The sequence below is a fragment of the Ixodes scapularis genome, unplaced genomic scaffold (assembly GCF_016920785.2).
Source record: "Ixodes scapularis isolate PalLabHiFi unplaced genomic scaffold, ASM1692078v2 PGA_scaffold4__175_contigs__length_147842914, whole genome shotgun sequence".
Classification (NCBI taxonomy): domain Eukaryota; kingdom Metazoa; phylum Arthropoda; class Arachnida; order Ixodida; family Ixodidae; genus Ixodes; species Ixodes scapularis.
The window spans coordinates 130,841,892-130,851,216 of NW_024609879.1; the positions used below are offsets into that span (position 1 = coordinate 130,841,892).

At 46.7% G+C, this 9,325-nt stretch overlaps 1 long non-coding RNA gene across 1 annotated transcript; it reads right to left on the reverse strand.

Moving 5' to 3' along the window:
• Nucleotides 1–7,957: 7,957 nt before the first annotated feature.
• Nucleotides 7,958–8,597, reverse strand: LOC120845256. Its single transcript, XR_005716613.2, has 2 exons — nucleotides 8,417–8,597; nucleotides 7,958–8,083 (listed from the first exon to the last, which is right to left on the reverse strand). It is a non-coding gene; the product is annotated as an uncharacterized LOC120845256 (long non-coding RNA).
• Between the last annotated feature and the right edge of the window lie 728 nt (nucleotides 8,598–9,325).

Below are 9,325 nucleotides of genomic sequence, written 5' to 3' on the forward strand. Positions count from 1 at the left end.
GGTGCTTAGCGGGCTGGGGAAACGGTCTACTACAACTCCCTAATATGACGATGCAGTATCTAACCAGTCCGCGTAGTATGTGCCAAGTTCTGCTTGACGTATCGCACCCAGAAAACAACTTTATGGAGTTTTCGTAGATGGTTTTCGGCGTCCCACAACGCCCTCCGCATCCCGCTACGATACTGGGAATTCTACAGCCAAGGCCATCGGCACGCAGACGCAGTTGCGACTTCATCGTTGCGGAGGGCTTAGCGGATGGGGAAACGCGGTCTACGAAAACTCCCTTTGAAACAAGCGTGTCTCCCATATGGTGAATTCGGGTGGTCGCCTCTCCCGTCTGACCTCGATTCAGCAGAGCGCCCCCTCCTCGCCGCCAGAGCTACTCGGGATCCTTTTCAGCCGATCACAACTCCTGACTTCAGAGCGCTCTGACATTCTCAGACCAGTCACGGAATTAAATTTTCTGGACATTGGTAATGCATTAAAAACAACACGATCTTACAGCGTACGGTGAACGATTGAGCAAAATTTGCGCTCGCAACGTGATGAAATAACGGTGTTGACGTAAATTGTTTTACTCATCAGCATGTAAAAAAAAGAAAACAACAGCATGCAGAACGGAACGAAAGCCAACGCTTGGAAACAGTTGTCAACTCATCGCGTTTTCGACGGTAAACGCGCTGCGATAGCGGATCATGCGTACGACTGAGCAGACGAATATAAAATGGTTAATAAACCGCATTTTTCTCACGGCGAAATATCGTGCAAGCATCGCAGTGTGAAACAAATCACAGTGCATTATATTCGGCTCTCCCTTTATTTTACAACACAAACCTTTGAACGCACTTTTACCAAACCTCAAAAATTTCTTGAAGCGACTACAAAATCCGGTAAAACAGTGGCGAGCTCTGAGAGCTGTTTCGTCGTCGGTTAGGCTTAGCGGATTCACCGCCGTGATATGAACGATCTCGTGAAAGCACTGGGAACACTTCACACGTCGGCTTTTCCCGTTACGGTCGCAAACGAATGTCGTCCCGTCCGCTGTAATCCTCGCACCGTCGAATGCACAAGCACTTTGTAGAAGCACACATCAATCACCGTCATGCCGGACCCCGCACACCACGACAGACCACTGCCGGCCATCGTCAACAAAACCACGAGATCACCGTCCAGCTACCACGTGACGCCTGCGCCGCTCCGCACTCTGACGGCTACAGACGGAGTGCCAGAGAGCGCTCTGAGGGCGCCCCCGGAATGAACCATCCCGATCAGTTCACATCACTCTCTTTCAACCAACCGATTTCGCGCGCTCTGGAAAGAGCGCTCGAGAGCGCGCAGAAAGAGCCACGTGAATTCGATAGAGAAGCATAGTAGCAAACCGTGCCCGCGACGGACTGCAACTAGCCGCGTAACGAAGGGTCATTCGGTGCCGTCGCTTGCAACCAATTCGAGCAGAGGACGTTTTCTGGCAGCGGCGACGCGTGCGGTGTCCAGGTCTATCGACGTTTTTGGTTTCATCTCGTTTTTAATCAAGTGCTTTCCATATCGGGTACGCAGGATGACGAAACTATAAAACATTTCAACCTGAAATATGCGAAACAACATGGGTGAAGCAAAACCAGAATGTTAGACAATCACGCATTTTTTCAGGAACACCTTTCAGCGGCGTGAAAAGATCAAAACGATGGGTTAACTCGTACCAGAACCGACGACATTCAAGATCGTTGAGCACCTTGTGAAAAGCTGTAGGGTGTTCTTTCTAAAAGTGACACTATTGGTTTTTTAAGCCATAAAAGCTACATTTATGTGTTTTTTGTTTTGTTTTTGTGAAGATGAGTTATATGATGAGGGGGACAAGTAGAAAGGGGCTAATCGTAACGATCAGCGGGCTAATTAAGTAAAATGTTTAATAAAACTTTTTGATTAGTGAAATTAGACATATATAGTTCCAGTTACAAACATAATTAGCGTCATCGAAAACCACTAAATCAGTAATTTTAGGAAAGACTTTCAGGGCGTGAGACGCGCAGTAGTGCGCTATGCTTACACTCGTGCATCGGGTCTCCTGCAGGAGCAACGCGACCGGTGCGGTAAGGCGCCCGCACGATTTTTCCGTCTGGTACGATAGCCCCAGCCTTGTACCTGTTGGACGAGTGGTACATTTAGCGCACCACTCCGCTTCCCACGCGTTCACATTATTTCTAAATATGATTGATTTAGTCATTTTTGATGACGCTCAGCAAGTTTTAAATAGGAACCATATGTTCATTTTCACTAATGAAAAAGCTAACTAAAATTTTAGTTAATTAGCCGACTGATCGTTATGGTTAGCCCCATATCCTATGTCCCCCTGGCTGTATAACTAACTCGCACAAACCGCATAAGTGTAGCTTTCACGGCATTTTCTTTTTCTTTATTTAGTGTCACTTTTAGAAAACACATCCTGCGTATCTTACGCCATGCAGTGGTTCCTCATAAACACGCAATTCTACAAGTGACTATTTGATCGATATACATCGGAATACAACTGTAATCGTTTTCCTATTATAATTTTAAACCACACGTACGTTGCGCTGTGAAAAAGATTACAGCGTGTAAGTCAGTTGGAACAAAAAAGTTTATTCACCGCAAAAATAAACTACGTATTACCAAACGCTCTTTCTCCGCTCAAATGTAGTACATGCGCTTCAAACCAGATACAGACATTTCCACGCAATTCGTTATATTATTATTATTAGGATTCAATAACTTTTTTTGCCATTTTGATAAAAGAAACAAGGGAAAAAAGCTGTAAGAACAGCTTTGTTTTGACTCCATATACAGAAGTCAAGACAAAGGAACAGCGAAGAACACTGAAAAAAAAAACAACGAAATAACAAAGCAAAATACTAAGAGAAATCAAACGGGTCTCATAAATCGATTTATTCGTTTTCGGCTCACATTAGTTCAGTTCATAATTCCTGAATTGCAATTGTAATAATATCAATGTAATTTTTATTAGGGTGCTCAATATAGTAGGAAATGTGTACTTGAATGATTGTATTGAATAGTTGTTGTGACGCAGTGGCACAGCCCAATGTTTCGCCGACCGAGTTGAGTATACTTCGTCTAACTTTACGATGACCTAAAGGCAAAAGCTGCGAACCGCCAGGTCCAATCACGAGTCGCTTAAAAATTGCATGGTATTGCGCTTCGATGCGCATATATATCGGTGCCCGCGTCTCGGATCACTAATAGGGATGGGCGGACAGTAGTTCGAATCGAATTGCACTAAGTGACTCATCAATTTTACGTTGCAAAGAAGGTAACGACATACAAGCTATTTGCACTGTCGGAGCTATAAGCATGAGGCAGCGCTTTTTGATTCGGAGCACTATTCGTCCACCTATAATCAGTGTTAACCATGTCATAGTTCAACGTGGAACGTGATTGGACCTGGCGGACCGTAGCTTTGCCCTTTAGTACATCGTAGCATCAGACAAAGTATAAAAAATCATAAGTTACAAAGGATTTTTTTTTTATTATTTCAATGGGAAAACAGTTTCACGCATTCAATAGCTCCGCCGGTCGCCAATTTACAATTTAAAATTTTTTTAGAAAATCATAACTTTTGAAGAAAATACTGGTTAGTGCTACAACTTTAGCATCCGGTTCGGACTAGAGTTTCGGGATACTTCTTTTACAAGTAACGACAACCAATATAATTGACAAAGCACATTCCGCTGGAACAAAATGGAGTTGAGTCGTCTGCTGTGCGCCGCCATTCGCCCCCACCGTCACGAAGTCGGGGCTTCAAAAAATGTCGCTACTTGTAGGATGCTCTTATCTAGGGACTTAAGTTCGAACCGCTAGTGCTACATTTAGGCACAAAATGAACATTTAAAAACGCTTAAATAGTCTTTACGTCGAAAAAAAAATTAATTTTTTTTGCAGCGGCATATAAATTAATGGCGGATAAACGAACGTGTAGAGTCACTGCGCACACCATTCCAGCACTTATCACCCTGCCGAAAACTGCCGAGTCACTGAGCTGTGGACGAAAGCGCAGCGACTGACACTATTTCTCAGGAAAAAGCTATTCCTTGCAAAAGGTCGCGCAAGTGACCGTCGAATGGAAGTTGGAGGTGAGTAATTTTGTAAGCCTCTACTACTCTTGCTCGTGCGATTACGTTGTCAGGACGACTCCGGATGAATCTAGACACTAAAAAAATGTACACTGCATGAGTGAACAAAATGTGCTCCAGGGAGTTACACCCATGGCTACACCCGTTGAGCAGCCTTATTTTGTGTAATACAAACTTTTTTTTTAGTTGTCAAACAGGGTTCTGTTGTCACCCTAAGAACCCTGGAACTTCTTCTGTTCTTCGTCACAAAGTACTTGAAAGAGCCAATTGATGCTATCTACCTAGTGATCTCGGCAAATGACGAGTTTGAAAATGTACGTCTAGACTTCAATAAAATATAAATAGACCGCTGGTGTGGCTCCGACTTTTAACATACCAATTCATTCTTTCCACTAAATTTGGCGGGGAAGTACAGTTGGTGTGTAGGTCTGTTACGTCCCATAATGCAACGCGCGCAGTGTTGCATTATGGATAGCATTCTGCGTTTTCGGCGATAATTTTTGAAGAAAATAAAAGAATGTTTTTTAAGCTAATTTTTTTCTTTTATTTAATTCGGAGTGTAACTGCAGTTACAATTTTATTCAGTCAATATTTGGAACATTTTTGGCAAAAACTTGATGGAAGGCAAGATCGGTTGTAGTCGGGTCTGATGTTTTTCACGACTATATAAAGGATTCTTTTTTTAATGAATGTTCGTTGCGAGTGCGCCAGTGTTTACGTCAACTTTTTGTCCTGGTCTATTTTTTTTTAGGAGCTTGTTTACGATCATTAACTAACTGTCCCAAATCCCCGCATTAATGCAACTGGCTGAATCTCGAATTTCTGTCGTCAACGAGGATGACAGGGGAACGTCTGCAAAAATTCCGTCTGCAATAAATGGAGGTCACAGGAGGGCGAGAGACGGTCTTCGAAAGCCACGTATCCGAGAGGAAGGCTCCGTTTGACTTGGCTACGTATTCGGCTTCGGTTCGGAGGGAAGAGGCCTGCTTCTTCTGATCAGGGTTCAGAGTGCATAACTTTTTGTACACCTGTGGAAAGGGCAAATTCGAACGAACGAATTTGAAAACAATAAAAAGTGAACGAAGAAAGTGTCTTTGGGTTTCGGAAGCTTCTGCGTCCCAAAGACTGAGCTTCTGAATTCTGAGTTTTTCGGATAAATCCGAATTCGAAATATATTTACCGGCGAGAGTTTATTTTTTTTTTTTTTTTCGGATTTTAGCGCATTTATCCGAAAACGCGGAACCCTATTTATGTGACGTCACAGACCTACGCACCAATTCATTTTCTCCGCTAAATTTACTGGGGAAGTTGAATTGGTGCATAATCACGTGACATCAGGACACCTGACATCAATTCCCCGCTAAATTTAGGGGGAAAATAAATGTCCCGTATAACCTAGGCGCCAATACAATTTCCCCACTAAATGTTGCGGGGAAATCGACGTCACGTGACGTGATGTCACGTGATGCTAAGCGTTTCACGTATCTGACACAATTATAACCCAGCAATGTGCCATACATTTTTTTATATATAATACGTATTGATTTGGACTTAAAAATACAAGATCATGTTAATTTTTCTCTGAAATCTTGACGCGAACAGAGCAACACACTTGCAACTCTCTTAATTGCTAAGGCGCTCGTCATAAAGCTTTTACCTTTTAATTATCGAGTATATACACATGTACCGATATACGGCTCTGGCGTCATGCGGCTGCGGTGGCGCTAAGGTCACCACGGCGTCTGCGTAGCCGCTTCACACTTGTTACTAGACAGCATGTCAGTTAACAAAGTCAGAATGCTGGTCTCGTGCGTGATTCGTGCTTTATTGCATCTCCACTTAGGGTCTCTGTGCATAGCAAATGTGTCCGGCGAGGTTCGGGCTCTCTGTAAACATGTTGCTCTTAAACAGTATCCCTGGGATGCCTCTAAGAGCACCAGTATCCTATCTCTAGCGTTCTCGTCAGCACCCTTAAGTCACAGTGCAATACTCCGCTCACCCCTATAAACTAAGACTGCGGTGGAAGCTATGTCTTCGTTGGACCAGTCATACGCCTCTCTTTCGCCACGTCATCAGGCTCCCAGCCATACCCACGCGCCGAGAGCCGTTTCAGGTGACAAGAGGGAGGCCGCTGATGGGTGCGGCGGGTACGTAGCTTCCACCGTAGTCTCTGGTTAAGTGTGAAGGTAGTATGTATATAATCCGTTTCAGCTAAAAGATCAACGACCAGTTCACGCTTTCCGCTTTTCCCCCGCTTCCTTCTCTCTCCCCTTCTATTCACCGTCGCCTGTTTCCTCCTCCCCCATGGTGAGGAGGATCTTCTGCCTTGCAGAATCTTGAGTCTGGTCGTCAGCCTTTTAGTCCCTACGAAGTCGGCACTACAAACTGATGATTGAAGCAGTCCAGCAGCTTCAAAAGCACAAATCACTGGGCCTTTTTTTTTCGATTTAGGATTGGTTCAGCGACGATAAAACACGTGTACATAAACATGGCGAACTCCATGATGGTGCACTTTTAACGCAGTCGGATTGGTCCCATGGGCTCGTAGCATCGTCTGCGTCTGGAGTTGAGATAAGACGAAGTGTAATCGTACAGAAGACACGGTGTTGATATATAATTATTGAGGGCCACACCTCAAACATGTTTGAAGCATGTTTGGTTTATACATATATGTATACTTCGAGTATATCTGCAAATAGTTTTTGCACGGCCAATGTGGTAGGACCGTCGTTCGATCAAGAAACACGCCTCATGGTACGTTTACACTTGCGGATCCGCCAGCGAATCCGCCCAGCTTTTGCCGCTGGGGCGAAACGCTGGGCGGAAAACGCGGCGGCGAGCCGTTTAGGTCCGGGATCTATTTCTGCCGCCGAACGAGGCGTTTCGCTGACCGGAAGTGGCATTCTTGCGCGGCGCGACGCTGCCTACGTCACGAGTACGCGTTCTTCCGGGAGCCGCAACGCCCGGGAGAGAGAGAGCCGAGGCGGGAACTCTCGCGCCTTCTCGTCATATTTGTCGAGACGTTACGGGAAGCGCTGCCGCAGCCGGCGCTGCCGCCACTGCTCGAAGGAAACAGATGTAAACGCAACCCGCTCGTCGCCGCCGCCGCCGGGAGCGGATCCGCTCCCGCGGCAGCGGATTTCTTCTCAGGTGTAAACGTACCATCAGACGCTAGAGAGTTTTAGGGAACCGTATTTGCACGTCCGATATGGTGCGATGAGCCCTCCGGTACGAACTGCGCATGCGCCAGTCTTCCACAGTGGCACATGCGCAGTTCATACTGGAGGGCCCATGGTATAGGTTGTATTCGTGAAGCGGTGCATGCTGGGACCAGCGCCATCTTGCCGTCCTCGAGAGCAGACAGCCGCGCGCGCACTCCCGTAGCGCCCAGCGACAGGTGACGGAGGCGTTACGCACGCACCGTTGCAGTGCGACGTATTTATGGTGTTTGCTCGCCCGCTAACGTGAAGATGTCTTCTTCAAGTGGTTGTCCACCGCTGGGTTTATACGGCCTAAGTTTAAGCGGACGGGAACGCACACGTTACGAGGAAAAGGTTAAAATGTGTGGCGCGGATCCGTTCGCGCTGCCGCCGATGGACCTAGTCCGGAACAGCAACCTATGGCCGCAGGTAGAAATGGGCGACATACACAACTACCTGATCCTCAAGACAAGTTTCGTGACGCGCAAGCAGCTAAAAGCGTACAAATCATTAGACGCCCATAATTACCTTACGAGCGGATGGGTCCAGGAGCCGGCAATGAAAGCAGCGAACGCGGACAGCGTGATCATCGTCTCGAAGGTGAGCCTAACTTTTCATGTTTTTGCGGACGCGTATGCCGACGACGACTCAGCCGTACGTAGCGACCCGAGTGCGGGCCGTCGAGCGTGGATGCATAACCCAAATGTTGGCTAGGTGCCCAGTCAGGGTTGCAGTCGTCAAAAAGATCGGCCGCTGCCCCTGCACAATGTAAAGAATCGATCAAAAGACGTCTAAAGGGGAGAACACGGAACAGCTGTCCGATTTTCCGCCGGAGCAGTGGCACCCCTTAAAGATTGCTGCAAGGCAAAAATAAAAACAGAAAATCGTGCTCATGAATGTAAAATAGTTATCTAAATCCTGTTTCTCCCGCTCCTGCGACAGAAAGCTCGCATTCGAGTGTTTTTAAGATCCTTTAGAATGACTGAACCAACTAACTTCGATCGAACTTGCGCTGCAAGTAGGCCTAGCCCACTGATTCGAAAAGCTCCAGGAAGTTAATGTCAGAGAAAAACAAACTATGCCGACACTCACCCGAGACGAAGTGGCGTGAGCACACCTTGTACTTGTCGAGGTCAGCGTCCAGGTCTTTTCTGTTGATGCGTTTCAACCATTCTCGCTGTCTCCTCGCGGACAGTGTTCGCGTCGTGTCGCATTCACGAGTCCGCACCTTCGGTATTTTAAAGAACCGAGCGTCTGCGACCTTGCACTCTTTCTTCTTTGACGATTGCGTCTTGTTGTGGCAACCTACCACCACACACGACACCATACCCGAGGCAGAAAGCGCGGCTGCGGCTTCGCCTGAAGTTTGAAAAGGTAGGATGCGGTTGTCCGTACGCGACTGTGCGACTGTCTGCTCCCGAGGACGGCAAGATGGCGCTGGTCCCAGCATGCACCGCTTCACGAATACAACCGTACAAAAACGCTTACATAAAACTCTCCAATACATACAAATCTTTTTCTTTTTTCTTTTTTTTTTTACGCGCCGCAGAAATAGAGGTTGCGAAACATGCCCGAAAGGGTCGATCGCTTATGAAGATTACGCAATCTAGGAATAGTCGGATCGTCGAACATTCTACTCCGTTTGACTCCAAGTCTGAACGCGGCCGTCGCTACACAATCCCATAGGGCCAACCACGCAGCGCCAAAAAGTGCGTCGTCATGGTACTCGTCGGGTACTTGTGCGTTTGCTCACCAACACGCTAAGCCAATCACACAGAGTAAATGACTCCTGATCCGGCGCTTTTTTTTTTTTTTTTTTTGCGTGATCGGTTTTGCCGGTGACGGCGAACGCGAAAAGACGACGGGCTCCTTGACGATGCATGCGCTCCTGGCGCCGCTTGATTTACTTCACCGGATCATGGTGTCGGCTGCAGTGGGACCTTGTGTGAAACGGGGCATATAGCACCTACCCATGAGCACTATATCTAGGGTTCTGCGTTT